Source organism: Melanerpes formicivorus, unplaced genomic scaffold (assembly GCF_026170545.1).
Source record: "Melanerpes formicivorus ecotype bairdi unplaced genomic scaffold, bMelFor1.0.p_v2 SCAF_4, whole genome shotgun sequence".
Lineage (NCBI taxonomy): Eukaryota > Metazoa > Chordata > Aves > Piciformes > Picidae > Melanerpes > Melanerpes formicivorus.
In genome coordinates this window covers 21,546,196-21,559,344 of record NW_027142356.1, presented here as the reverse complement: position 1 = coordinate 21,559,344, position 13,149 = coordinate 21,546,196, and positions in this window count along the sequence as shown.

The window sequence follows — 13,149 nt, the reverse complement described above, 5'->3', positions numbered from 1 at the left end:
CCTATTTTGAGTTATAACATTAATGCAATGCTAAAAGTCATAAAAAGTCATAAAAAGGTTTTGAAAGGGCAACAGTTGTTGATCATTCCACAGGTTTTGCTGAGGAAATACAGTATTCCAAGAGTATTTCCATAAAAGCTGGTGTGATTGGATTTATTTTTCTAGAAAACCTTCTTCATTATGATGCCACATTGCGTCACTTAAATTGTGCAACATTCATTGCATTGATTTGCAATGTGGTTCTCAGAGTACTGTTCCCTATTTTCAGGTGCCACCTTGTTTCAGCATCTTTTAATTGCCATGTGGTGTCGAATATTAAGAAGTTACCCTTTTTTTAATTGCCTTTATTAATTAAAGATTCGTTTGCATGTCATGATTCTGTAGAAGAAAATGGATGTCTAAGGGATAATGACACACTTCTTCCTTTTTAAGTATTTCTCTAGAAGATATATAGATATTTGTCTTGATATTTTTAGACAAATGTCTGTATTGATGTGTAGATAATTATGCTACGTTCTCCTAAGGAGACTTACCCTTGTATAGTTTTTACTAATTTTGCATTAATACCAGTTTTAGCTAATATAATGCCAATGGAGCTAGGAGCTTGACTTATGATCAAACTGATTAATATACTATTATTGAAGTAGATGCTGCTGAATATATCTGTATCAGATCTTTAATTCTTCACCTTTACTAAAATATTGTCGTCACTGTGTAAGTTGAGTAAGAGAAATAATTTTCCTTTGAGAAACAAAAAATAGTTGCCTTTCTGGACTGCATCATCATGTTTTATTTGTCCGCTTAAGTACAGTGTTTTGTCCGTAGAATGGATGCTTAGAAAAAACACAAGCCTCACTGAATTTTAGTTTTATCTTTCACAACAGTAAAATTACGTGACTGTCATAGAAGTGTAAATCAGTATTATTTTGTTATTGTTGTTCTGTACTTAATGAATTGATAGCAAATCACAGAATGGTATAGGTTGGAAGGGTCCCCTGGAAGCCATCTTGTCCAGCCTCCAACTTGGAGTAGGCTGCTCAGGACCATATCCAGATGGTTTCTGAGTATCTCCAAGAAGGGAGATTGTTGAGATTACCCTATAATTACGATGTAATGCAAATTGTACAAGCTTTAGGAACTTTAATTATTTTCTTTGAGTGTTTCTATACCAAAAGATTAAATATGTTTTGTCAAATAATTGATTTTTTTTTCCCCGTTAAAAAATTATTAGATTCACTGTTCAATAATTTATTACTGTTTTCTGATAGTTTATTATTGTTTTGCTCTTAATACTGTCTTAGATTTATTTCTGGTCATGATATGTATCTTCAAAGACATGTTGACATGTTTCATGTTTTAATCCATTCTTTCCATCTTGTAATATCAACAATATCAGTAGGTTTAGTTTACCTCACTTGATACCATTTTGTTAAAGCTTGTAAAGTATGAACTATTTTGTAGTTTCAGTTAAAAAAACAAACAAAAAAGCTCTGATTGTTTGCCTAACTTTGCACTTACTGAAGTTTTTTGGGTATGTTTTAATTTTTTTAACATGTCAGGAATTCCTGCTGTCACTGTGTTTGGTAGAAGTTTACCCTGTAAGTGGTGTGGAGTATTGAGTGTGCAATAATTAATTCAAATTTAAGTTGAGCATGCAGTGCTAGTGAGCAAAGGCAATTAAAAAGTTTAAGGTCTGAGTCAGTACCAGGGGAAAATGGGAAAAATCTAGTCAATTTCTTTTATTGGCTTAATGGAAATGCAGCACTCAGATTGGCTATTTTGACATCTCAAGTGATATGTGGGAATGTATAATTCATTACTGAAATTTTGTACAGCCTTGCAAAAGCAAATCCCCAGATATTTGGGAATGCCTTATGTGGGTTACTGACGACACGGTTGCTTTTCTTGTGTGTATGTTCTGTCAAGATCAGAGATTCCATACAGACTACAGGGGAGATTTCATGTGATTGTCCAGATAGATTTTGCTTACTATAATGTGGCTCAGTATTTTTCTTAAACACCTAATTAGGAGATTTATTAAAATATTTATGGTATGTGATGCAATCCTCTGTTGACTCCAAGTGGTTATTTTTGTACTAAAATTTCAAAAAGCAGCTGAGTGATATGCAACACAGAAAACCATTGGAATTGTTATGGTTTGTGTGGTATTGTACTCACAGACTGTGGTGCAACACAATTTGTAGATCATGTAAAAAAACATTGTAGAAGAGAGAGTTATTTATTTATTTAAGGATACAATAAATCTTTCCAAGTTGGTATTCAAAGATGATTTCCATTTGGTTGTCCTTCACTTTTACATTTTCAGAGAATGCAGCCCATTGCATTCTCAGCCTTTGCAGAAAATAATGCAGAGGTCTTAGATTTTTGTTCAGTATACATCTATGTTTCATTCCTTAAGCATGACTTACTATTTGTGCATCAAATAGTAGTGGAGTTTATGGTAATGTTACTTGAATTGCCCCTTTTCACTGCTGGAAAATGCACAGAAATAATAATGCAGTTTGCAAGTGTTTATCTGTAAACTCTATTCTAACTTGGGAGGGCAGATTTCTCACATAAACTCCCAGTAAGAAGTATCTGGAAGTCAGAATAGGGGTTCTAAAGCCTGTCAGGGTAGGTATAAGCAAGACTGAAATGGGCAGATGGACTGAGGAGGAGTCCTTTCTGTGTTGCATTTTTGCTTGCTGCATGAAAATTTCAAAATGTCTTGGGTCTATTATGGAATTTTGCAGGAATTGCTTACAGTTCTCTTCACGCTTTATGAAATGCAAGTGTATTTCTTTTTTGGGTATACAGAACCATGTTAGCCAGTCAAAATGGGCAAGTATTCTGTAAACATTTTTATCTTAATGCTGGTTTTTAGTAGGACAAGAGCTGTCACAATCCATGTGACATGGAAGTATAGAATACCATTTTTACACCAGAATAGATCTGTTAAGTGAAAATGGTCAAAATATCTTCTTTGAATCTGAATGGCAGGGGAGGAAATCATTGCTGCAAGGATGTTATTCATTTGGGTGTCGGGTTTTTTTTGCAATTAGCAGTAAAGACTTGCCTCAATGACAATGTTTTGAAGAATATGTGGTTTACTGGGAAAGCTGTCCTAGTTGTTACTATTTTCTGGATTATCTTGGTTTATTTTGATATTATGGGATATTTGCCACTAATGTAAGTGAGATAAATGCATTATGTATGGAATGAGAATACAAAAGTTTTAGAGGCTCTGTAGGTCACTAGTGCTGTTTTGATAGCCATAAAACAACTAAAAAACCTGGCTGATACAGAAGTGTCATACTAATGATGAGATTTATAGGAATCTTTTGAGATTTCCTGTTATGGGATATACTTAGTTATATTGCTATTTCAGGGGAAAACAAAAAAAGTCATCTGATTGTCAAGCAACTCAGGTTTGTGAGCTTTTCCTAATTGAAGGCTTTTCATGTGGATGTTGTGTGTTCCCTTTCTGAAGTATGACATAAAGCCCCTATGATTAAAGCACTGTGAACAGGTTAACCTGCCTGTTTCCCTGCAACACAGAAGTAACAGAGAGAAAAGTAATGCACCAAAACTCTGGGTTGAGAAAAAGAGTTGAGATAAAAAGTTTTAATGAGCAAATCAGATAATGGTAATACAATGGACAATTAGCTTAGCCTGTTTGAAGGGAAGGGGGTGGTGGGAGGGGGACAGGGGAGAAGATGCAGGGAACTGGCCAATTCCCACTCATCTTGCTGCCATTCTCATGGGAAAGAGCCAACACCCAAAACCCTGGAACCCAAAAGCAGCAACTAGAAAAGGAAGCCTCTCATGTTGCAGTCTGAACGTGGAGCCCTGTAATACTGCTTCTGCCAGCACTTTCATTTTGAAGCTGGCATGGAGCAGGATGGTTTTGAATAACAGCAGTAAATATTCAGCTTAACACACAGCAGTGCAACACGTGAGACCTTTCAAGGTTTACTACTGCCCCAATACCCTGATATGTGAGAAAAAAAGGTAACTAATCTCTCAGAGAACCCTTCAGTGGTGTATGGAAAATTATTTGGTGGGGAAGGTGGAGGGAAAGGAGGGCTGGCCTGACCTGTAATTGTTTCAGTCTGTTTGAAAGTCTTGCTCTTCCCAGAGGGCATTTAGTGTATTATAGTTGTAGTCAGATGGCAAAACCAAGTTTTTATAGCAGCTATCAACCTTTATTTTCTCTTTAAAAAGGAGGGGGGGGGGAAATAATTTCATTAAACAGTAGAAAAGTAGATCATGGATTATAAAATTTAAGCACCTATTTTAATTTTTCATGTTGACTCGTTAAAAAATGAATGGGTACAGAAAGACTAGGGTTCAAAAATTTCTCCTTTAGGCAGTCTCTTTTCTGTTTTCTCTTGTTTTTCTTTGTAGTGGATTCTAGGAAATCTAAAATGCTCTGGGATCTGTTTTATCTGTATTATTCTTTGTAGTATGTTGATAACCATTTTTTATTCATATTGGCCATCTATTCATGTTCATCTATAGGGTATTTTATAAGCTGTCAGCTACAGGGGAAAATGTATAGAAGTGACCAACTGAATATTGATTTAATAGAATGATAGAATAGTTTGGTTTGGGAGGGATCTCAGCAGGTTTCTAAACCAACTTGCTGTTCAAAGGCACACTCAGTCCAGAGGCTAGCCCTGTCTGTGTAGGGCTTGATCCTTTTGGATCCTGAAAGCCATTCAGGCTGGAGACTGCCCAGATCAGGCAGCCTGTTCCACTGTCTTAATAGTGAAAAAAATTTCTTTCTATATAACCAGTATGTAATTTTCAGTTTGCTTGTTCTGTTTTGCCTTCCTGCCACAGACTGTTGTAGCTAATTCTTTGTAACTTCACCATGGACATTGCTGCTGCTGTGCATTCTCAAAGCCATTCCTTTTTCAGCCATCTCTTCTCCCCACTGAACAAGTCCTGGAACTTCAGCCTCTCCTCACAGGACAGCTGCCTTCATGTATCAACTAGGGGTACTCTTTCAGGTTTTTTTTGCCATCTGAATACTTGCTGACTAATCACCCTGCTTTTTCCAGGCCATTGACAAAGATGTTAAAAATGGCAGTTCCTGGGAGAGACCATTGTGGAAGATGGTGCTGAAAGCCTTGTTGGGATAAAGGTGCATCTGCAAATCCAGACATTTCATCATAAAAGGCCAACAGGCTGGTCAGGCATGGTTTACCATTGGTAAATTGTTGCTGACTGCTCTCAGTCACCCAGCTTGGTGCATATGAAGTGATATGAAGGCTAAATAACTTCTCAAGTGCATGAAATGTGACATATTTGTCAAGCTGTTATACTAGGGAATAATTTCAGAGGAACTGTGGTGTATATTGGAAACGCAAATGAAAGCATTTTGAATGTCTGGAGGGTACTGTTGACATTTTATGCTTTATCTCAGATTCATGGCTGTTCCATGTCTTTGCATTCATATTCTCTTCCTAGTGTGAGGTCCTAGGCACAAGGGAAAATGGGAAAACTTGCTGTGAACATTTTTTTTTTATTTCAGACTATAAATACTGATTTAAGTTTTTTTCTGTCATTAAATCTAAAATTTGTCAGTCTCTAGTCGCTGTGAAATGTCTCTGAGCCACTGAGAATCTTTTACTTGGCATTGCAGTAAAAAAAATAAATAATGATAGGAAAGCCATGGTCATGCAGCTAATAAACCTGTCTAAAAGAGTGAATCTTCTTTGCTGTTAAGCAAGAAGCAGTCGCCTATAAAACCGCAGAGCTTTTTAAATTTAAATCTCTGGTCTGTATCTTTCATGTTTACTTTTTAAAGTTACCAACCTAGAATTGGCTTGCATGTCCTGTTTGCATGTGGAACATTGTCTTTTGTTAGTGTTCTGAATGGCAGTACTTGAACTGCCTTTTGCACTATGATGTAACTAAAGTCAAAGTGGTAATACAAATGATTAAGTACACACTAGCAGAAGAGATTGTGTGTGAAGGAAATTATGTACTAATAATTCAATGGGAAAAATTTCACTCCAGTGGATCATTGCATTTTAATTATGCAGAAGTGGTTAAATTTATTTGGATTATACTAGTGCTTCATGAAGACTATGTTGAGGGTTGAGGGGAAGGCCTCAAGCCTTCTTCCACCCCCTGTAAGTGAAGGGGAAAAAAAATGAAAGAAATGTATGAAATCCTTAGACCAAGCACTGCAAGAACCCTTTTAATGCTTATGTGTATTTAGTCTCCACTGAGAGTATCTTAACCACATTTCAGTGAGTTCTTATTGAAAGAAATATTAGAATAGCTTGATAGCACAGTGCCTGCACTGTCTTATTTTTGTGTCACAGTCCTTCCTATTTCTTTTAGTGTTATGACACAGCCCTGTATGACATGACTAGACCCAAGCTTCAAGAAAATTGCTTATTCTGTTTTCTGTTCACAACGTTTAAGCTTCATGTCTCAGCTGGCACAGAAACCAGAATTTAAAGTCTGTCTGTCAGAGCTATATGGCCCATAGGTGTTTTTTTAAAAAAAAAACATTAGATCTATGTGAGGAAAGAGTTAATGAAATAACATTTTTTAAACCAATTTGGTAATGGATTCTGTTAGCTATGGACAGAAATTGGAAGATAAGGGAATGGTCTGTGCAAAATGTTGAGACAATCTCTTGCATATAGGTATTGATTAGAAGCAAGGTCTTGGATATGTTTATTTCTTTGCTGTTTGAATTAAACATTGTGTAAATAATAAAGCTAAATAACATCTGAGTAAAGGTGTGGCATAGAGGATTTAAATATAGTAGATTAATTGTAGATACTAAATTAATTCTGCTTATAGCAGACTTCTTTTAAGTGTTTCTCTTACAATCCAGCTCTCAAGTATGTTTCTTAGATGCATTAAGGACCAGTTAACTAAGAAATATGAGTATTTCTAAGGCTATGTAATCTAGTGCAATATAGTGGTACCTGAATTGTAGCAAACAAGTGGTTCCCGGAGTCAGTCTTCATTCATTGACATGGAGCTCATGAGCTATGTTTTATTGCACCGCTAAAAGTCTTGCTAGTTTAAGAAACAACTTCTCTTTTGTATGAAATAGAGCTTTATATGCTTAATTTGCAACACTTAAAATTTGTGAAAGAATTATTCCCTATCTCCTTTATTGGGCAGAGCAGTTAGCAGAGTCCTGCAGACATGTTCTGAGTTAGTGAGTTATTCTGTTGCTTACTGTGCAATCAAATGAAATAATGGAAGAATGCAGGAATTACAGGCTGGTGACAGTACTATTACTGTGCCTAATGGATCTTACTAGACAAGTGCTGCCTGTAGGAGCTTTTTGCTTAGAACCCATTTTCACAGCTGTAATTGCGCTTCCCTTTCTTATTTGTGTCTTGCTAATCTTAACTTCGTCTATAATAGGCTTTAAATTTCATTAATTTAAAAAAATACTATAAATTCTACAGATGATATAGAAAAAGTGAACATGGGGAGGGTGTTAGTGAACAGAAACAAAGCTAGGTGAATTACAAAGGCAGCAGTGGTTGTAAGTCACCAAACTGTCTGGACATAGAAGTGTATTTAATAGTAATGTACATGTCTATTCAGAAGCTCATCATGCAACCTTTGTTCCTATTGATTGTTTTAATTTGGTCCACTCACCCAACCAGGATGAAGAAGTTGATGAAGAAGTTATTCTATAGGCAGCTAGAGGCTGTCTCAAGTTTGCCAGACCTTGTTCTTATGGGTGATTTTAACCTGCCTGATATCTGCTAGGAATTTAACACAGCAGAGAAGAGGCAGTCTAGGAGACTTTTAGAGTGTATGGAGGACAGCTTCTTATCCCAGCTGCTGCGTGAGCCTACCAGGCTTTGCTCAACCTTCTTTTTACCAATAGAGAAGGGCTGGTGGGAGATGTGGTGGTTGGAGGCTGTCTGAGGTCCAGTGACCATGAAATAGTTGAGTGTTCAATATGCAGTCAAGCTAAGAGGGGCAGCAACAAAGCCTCCGCTCTGGGCTTCCAGAGGGCGGACTTCAGGTTACTTAAGGAACTAACTCAGAAGGTACCTTGGGAAACAGTCCTTAAAAACAAAGGGGTCAGGAGGGCTGAACCTACTTCAAGAAAGAATTCTTGAAGGCACAGGAGCTGGCTGTGCCAATGTGCTGAAAGATGAGTCACCGGGGTAGATGGCCAGCCTGGATGGGCAATAAACTTCTGGGTGAATTGAGAGAAAAAAAGAGGGTGTATCATCTTTCGAAGAAAGGTGAGGTAACCCATGAAATGTTTAAAATAAACTCCTGTGAATAAGGGCTTGTAATAAAAACTTGGATAAACTGCAGAAATGTTAGCGGGCATTATAACGAAAAATTTCACTCTGATCAGTACGAAAGTTGAAACCTTGAAACTAAGTTACGTTGAACCTGGCATTCACTTTGAGCAATCAGGGGGTTTTGTGAAAATAATTTTTAAACACTTTTGTCATTGAGTCAGTATGGGATGTTCTTTTAATGGTATTTTTCCTTTCACATAGTCTTTTGAGGTGGTGGTGTTTTGTTATGTGTTCCTGCACTCTCCTATTTATTGTACGTGTGTGACCTTACTCAGGATCATGATTCAGTTTAATCTTTTGTTGTGGTTTTTATTGCAGAAGAAAGGACAATATTCAATAGATCACAACGTGAACAAGGTTATTTTCTTCAAGACTGTTTGCTGTGATTTCTCAGTAGCACTCTGGCACAGAACCTTGATGGTTGCCATTAACACCGAATAGAGGCTTATTTTGTCCTTCCTGGTCTGCTCAAAGACTTTTAAACGAAAAAGCAAAAGCCTTCTTTCTGTGAGAAGGTAAAAATGTCTTTTGAGAGCAAATGTTTAAAGGGCTGACCAACTTGCAAACTAAGACAGAGTAAACATGATATTTATCATTTAAAATGTTTTTAACTTACTGAGAACCTGTGTAGAGAGGTTGATCAACCACAGAGTTCTCATGTGCATTTGTAGACATACTTACATATGGTACAAGTGTAGGAGCAGCAGTTTAACATGTTTTATGGGGTTTTGTTTCTGATTTATCTTTTCCTAGCTTCCGTGACTTGCACAAGAATTTGAAGTATTTTAGTGTGCTGAGTGCATGCTAGAAAATTGATGGTAAAGCAATGGCTTTTTGAAGGTCAGAAAATCTTTAAAATGGCACATGACTTTAGGGTTCCGAGTGCCAAAAGAAATGAGGCCATCTATTAATTGTAAAACATAAAAAGTTTAGCTTAATCTGTCATGCTTTGTGCTGTTGCCTTAGATTCACTTTTTATGTTTAAAAAGGATACTATGTTTAGAGAATCACATTCCAGAAAGCAGAGGAATGAAAATAAATCACAACCCCACCAGTAGATATTGAAGTTATTTAAAAATTGGAAGGTCACTATGAGGAAATATTAGTAATTCATAATTTTCTTAAACATTTGTCTTCCTTATTGCAATCTTTTGTTAGATTTCCCTTATACCACTTACTCTAGTGTCAATTCTAGGAAAATATTCTGCTCCACTAGAAGCAGCATTTCAGGATGCCTGAGGTATTTTCAGTAATTAACAGAAAGTCTGTTAGAAAAACGAGAAATGTGAACATCCTAAGCTTTTTCATGTATCGACAACTGAGATCTTAAGGGAAATAAAAAGAGACTTTACTGTCTTTACTGGTCTGTTCTGTTCTATCAAAATCCATGTACAAGAAATTTGTTAATTAGAAGTCTAATTTGGAGTTCTTTTTTGAAACCTAATTGCTTTTAAAACATACAAGAATGAACGAGTAGGAGGTTGCTGCCCTCTGTACAGGTTCAGTAAAATGCCAGCTGCCAGGGCATTTTTCCTGATCTTTACTCTTTGTGCTTTAACCTCAATGTAGTAATATCCTCTTTTATTTTCAGCCCAATTTGGGTTCCACATTCTCTGGGAATTATTCTTCATCTACAGAGATGTAAGTGTTGCATTACAGGTAGGATCTCAGTGGTTGCATGTCTTGGAGCCCCAGGACTTTCTCTGAAAATGTTTAGCAAAGCAAAAAATAGATAGGTTTAACTTATTAAAGTGATAGATGCAATATATTCAGGATTGCTGTTGATAAGTGCAGTAATTGCAAGAACTGAGCTCAAGTTAGTAATTTCTGGGTAACACCTGACAAATTCAGAGATGCAGATCCTTGCAGTAGCATTAATGTATAACAGTGGTGCTAGCAAAAGTTAAGCCATGTCTTCAAGGCACAGTTCTTACCAAGAAGGGGTCCCTAACTTGGGCGGTGGAAGAAGAGTACAGCCCATCAACCATCTCTTCTAGATTTGCAGTCTTTTCCCCCAGAGGGTTATTCCCCTCTTCCCCTCCTCCCCCTTTTTTCTTTTTTAAATATCCTGATTCCCTCTGTCCCTGTCTGTCTTCTGCCTGACACCTATCTGGATTTGGGTAGAGAGCAGTTATATAGTCAGGTATGTATAGTGTGTGCTTCATTGGGCTCATTACCATATTAATTTTGAAACTAACTAGGCCAGGCTCTTAATTCAGACACTATAGCCCTCAAGATCTGTGTCAAACCTGCTTGCTGCTGCTGTTTTAACCTGGCTTTAGTAATTTTAGACAAAGATAAACTGTCATTCAAGATAAACCAGGTGAAGTAATTAAATGGAAATACATGTTCTTATGGATTAAACACAGGAGTACATTTTCCCATTCCATTGTGTGGTGCTTTGTTTTTTAAGTGCTCATCATAAGCTGATAGTGCTTTGGTTGGCAGTTATCTCTATTTGGCATCAGTTGTTTTGTGTCATTCAGGCTCTTACTCTCCATTTCCAGGAATAACTGTTAACAAGAGGTAGTTATTGACATCTTGTCCTACAGGGTGCATGCAGTGGTCCTTTGTTTACCATTGCTGTGCTCTTCTGCTATGGCAAACACAATTTTGTTTAGACACAATGGGGTGTCAGCATAATAGAAAGAGACGTTGACATATTGTTTTAAAAATGTGTACTGCAGTAAAAACCCTTTAAGTCAAATAGCTTTTTCAATATCTTTCCTTCATTAATATTTGCTTTCCCAAACAGAAAGATTAATTTAAACAGTAAGAGATTTTTGATAGCACTTTTTTTTTCTCCTTAGCCTTTGCTTCAATACAGTTCCAAGGAAACAGCCTGTACTGAGGCCTGCAAGTACATCTTCTGGAAGCATGCTTGTTGCTGAGTGGTGACCCTCTGTGAGGAGAGCATATTGATTTGTTACCTTTCTGTAGGCTTACATTAAATATTTGTTTCAGAAAAGGTCATACTTGTTATTGAATTTTGAATTATTAGAGTTGCTTGAGTATTGGTTTATATGGTAGTAAATGGGATATAACTTTATATTCTCAACCTGTGGTAAGTTTTTAAGGTTCTTTCACTGTTTTTATAGCAATTGCTTTCAAATTGCCCATTTATTTTCCAGTACGTCACCACTGATAATAACTTTCATATTCTTTTTAGAAGAAATGTCCATCTTTCAAATGAAAATGTATCATTTACTTCTAGTAATGCTTACCTTTTCAGCAAATGTAAAAGACAAATTCATACAGCAAATTGAGCCGTAAAATGAGAATTTTAATTTATAATTGCTTGAGCTTTGCCCAGTTCTTCCCGAAAAACAAGAAATCAGGGCTTGGTCCTAGTAGCTTTAGAGTAATCTTCTCCCATAGAACATCTAGAATACATGATTATATTAATTTATTTAATATCTCTAATAAATATATGAACATCAATTTATTTAATATATTTGTGTCCCATAGAAAGCTTAATCTTCTGTATGTAGTTAGTATCTAGTGAGTAGCTCTGGATCCAAGAAAATATGCTAATGGATGGACAACTGACACAGTAGTGCTTAACTAGCCTTTTATTAAAGTTTTTTTGGCATCTAAGCATGTGCAGAAAGCTTGCCTCCATTGTGTTACCTGTTTTGTGCTCAAGACTAATTCAGATTCTCAGAAAAAGTTTCACCTAACACTTTGAGAGAGGCTGCATTGAGCAGGCCTGTTCTTTGACACAGCACAGACATGTTCTTGAATATCTTTTATTCTATTATAATATAACTATTCTAATATAACTCCATTTTGTTAAGGTGTGGCAGTCCAAAGGTCACACGGTCTTTCCAATAGTGAGGGAACTTCCCCTGTTTTCTACATAGGCTTTGGCTAGTTTGTTTAGAGGCATTTTCTATCATTTTATTGAAACTCTTCCACTGTGCCATGAACAACCAAATTGTTTTATTGAAAGTACAAATCAAATCTTCAGAACAGGAGTAATTTTCATAATTGTATTTTTTAACTAACAAAATTTGCAACTCTTCCCCTGATCGTTCTGTCCCACATTGCTGGGCTGCTGCAGTGACTAGTATTCTTCATAGCTGACAAAACGTGTACGGCTGTCCAACAGACTGTTTTTTTTCTGGATATGTTACTTCCAATTTTATTTTGGTATGCAGATCTCTCTAGAAAATTCACAGCAAATGTACTACAGCGTATGAGAACTTACATTTCTTTATGTACTGTGGACTCTTTCAGAATCAGTTAGGGGGATGGATTGTATTGTTTACAGAACATGCAGATTTGTTGCATCTCCATGATTCCTGTCTGAGAATACCTATTCTTTTCAATAGAAAATGTATTTAGTGTTTATTTACTACCTCCCATGACCTAAATTAATGACCTCCAAGTAATAAACTTTCAACTGCAAGTAATTACAGTTCTTTTCACCAGGGAATCTCCATTACTGATGACTACTTCAGAGTAAATTATTTACCTTGAGTATATAATGTATACATTGTAATATTGTTCTAGTTTCTTCCATTACTCTTAAGTTTACTGGTTTTATTGAGTAAGTTTAGGACTTAAGTGTTAAGTCTTATTCCTAAAGACAAGCAGTCTTCAAAGTGTGTCTGTGTATATGCATTGTGGGAGTGGGACATTTAGGGATTATACCTCAAGGAGTATGGTTCACTTAACTTTTAATTTTTCGTATGCAACTTGATTCCTTTTCACTGAAGCTGAAAACAAAAATCAATGTCTATGACACATTGCCCCTTCAAAGTCATAACCAATGCTGCTGATTCATGACAAGATTACCATGCCTTCAAAAGTTCAATTAGCTCCATCTGAA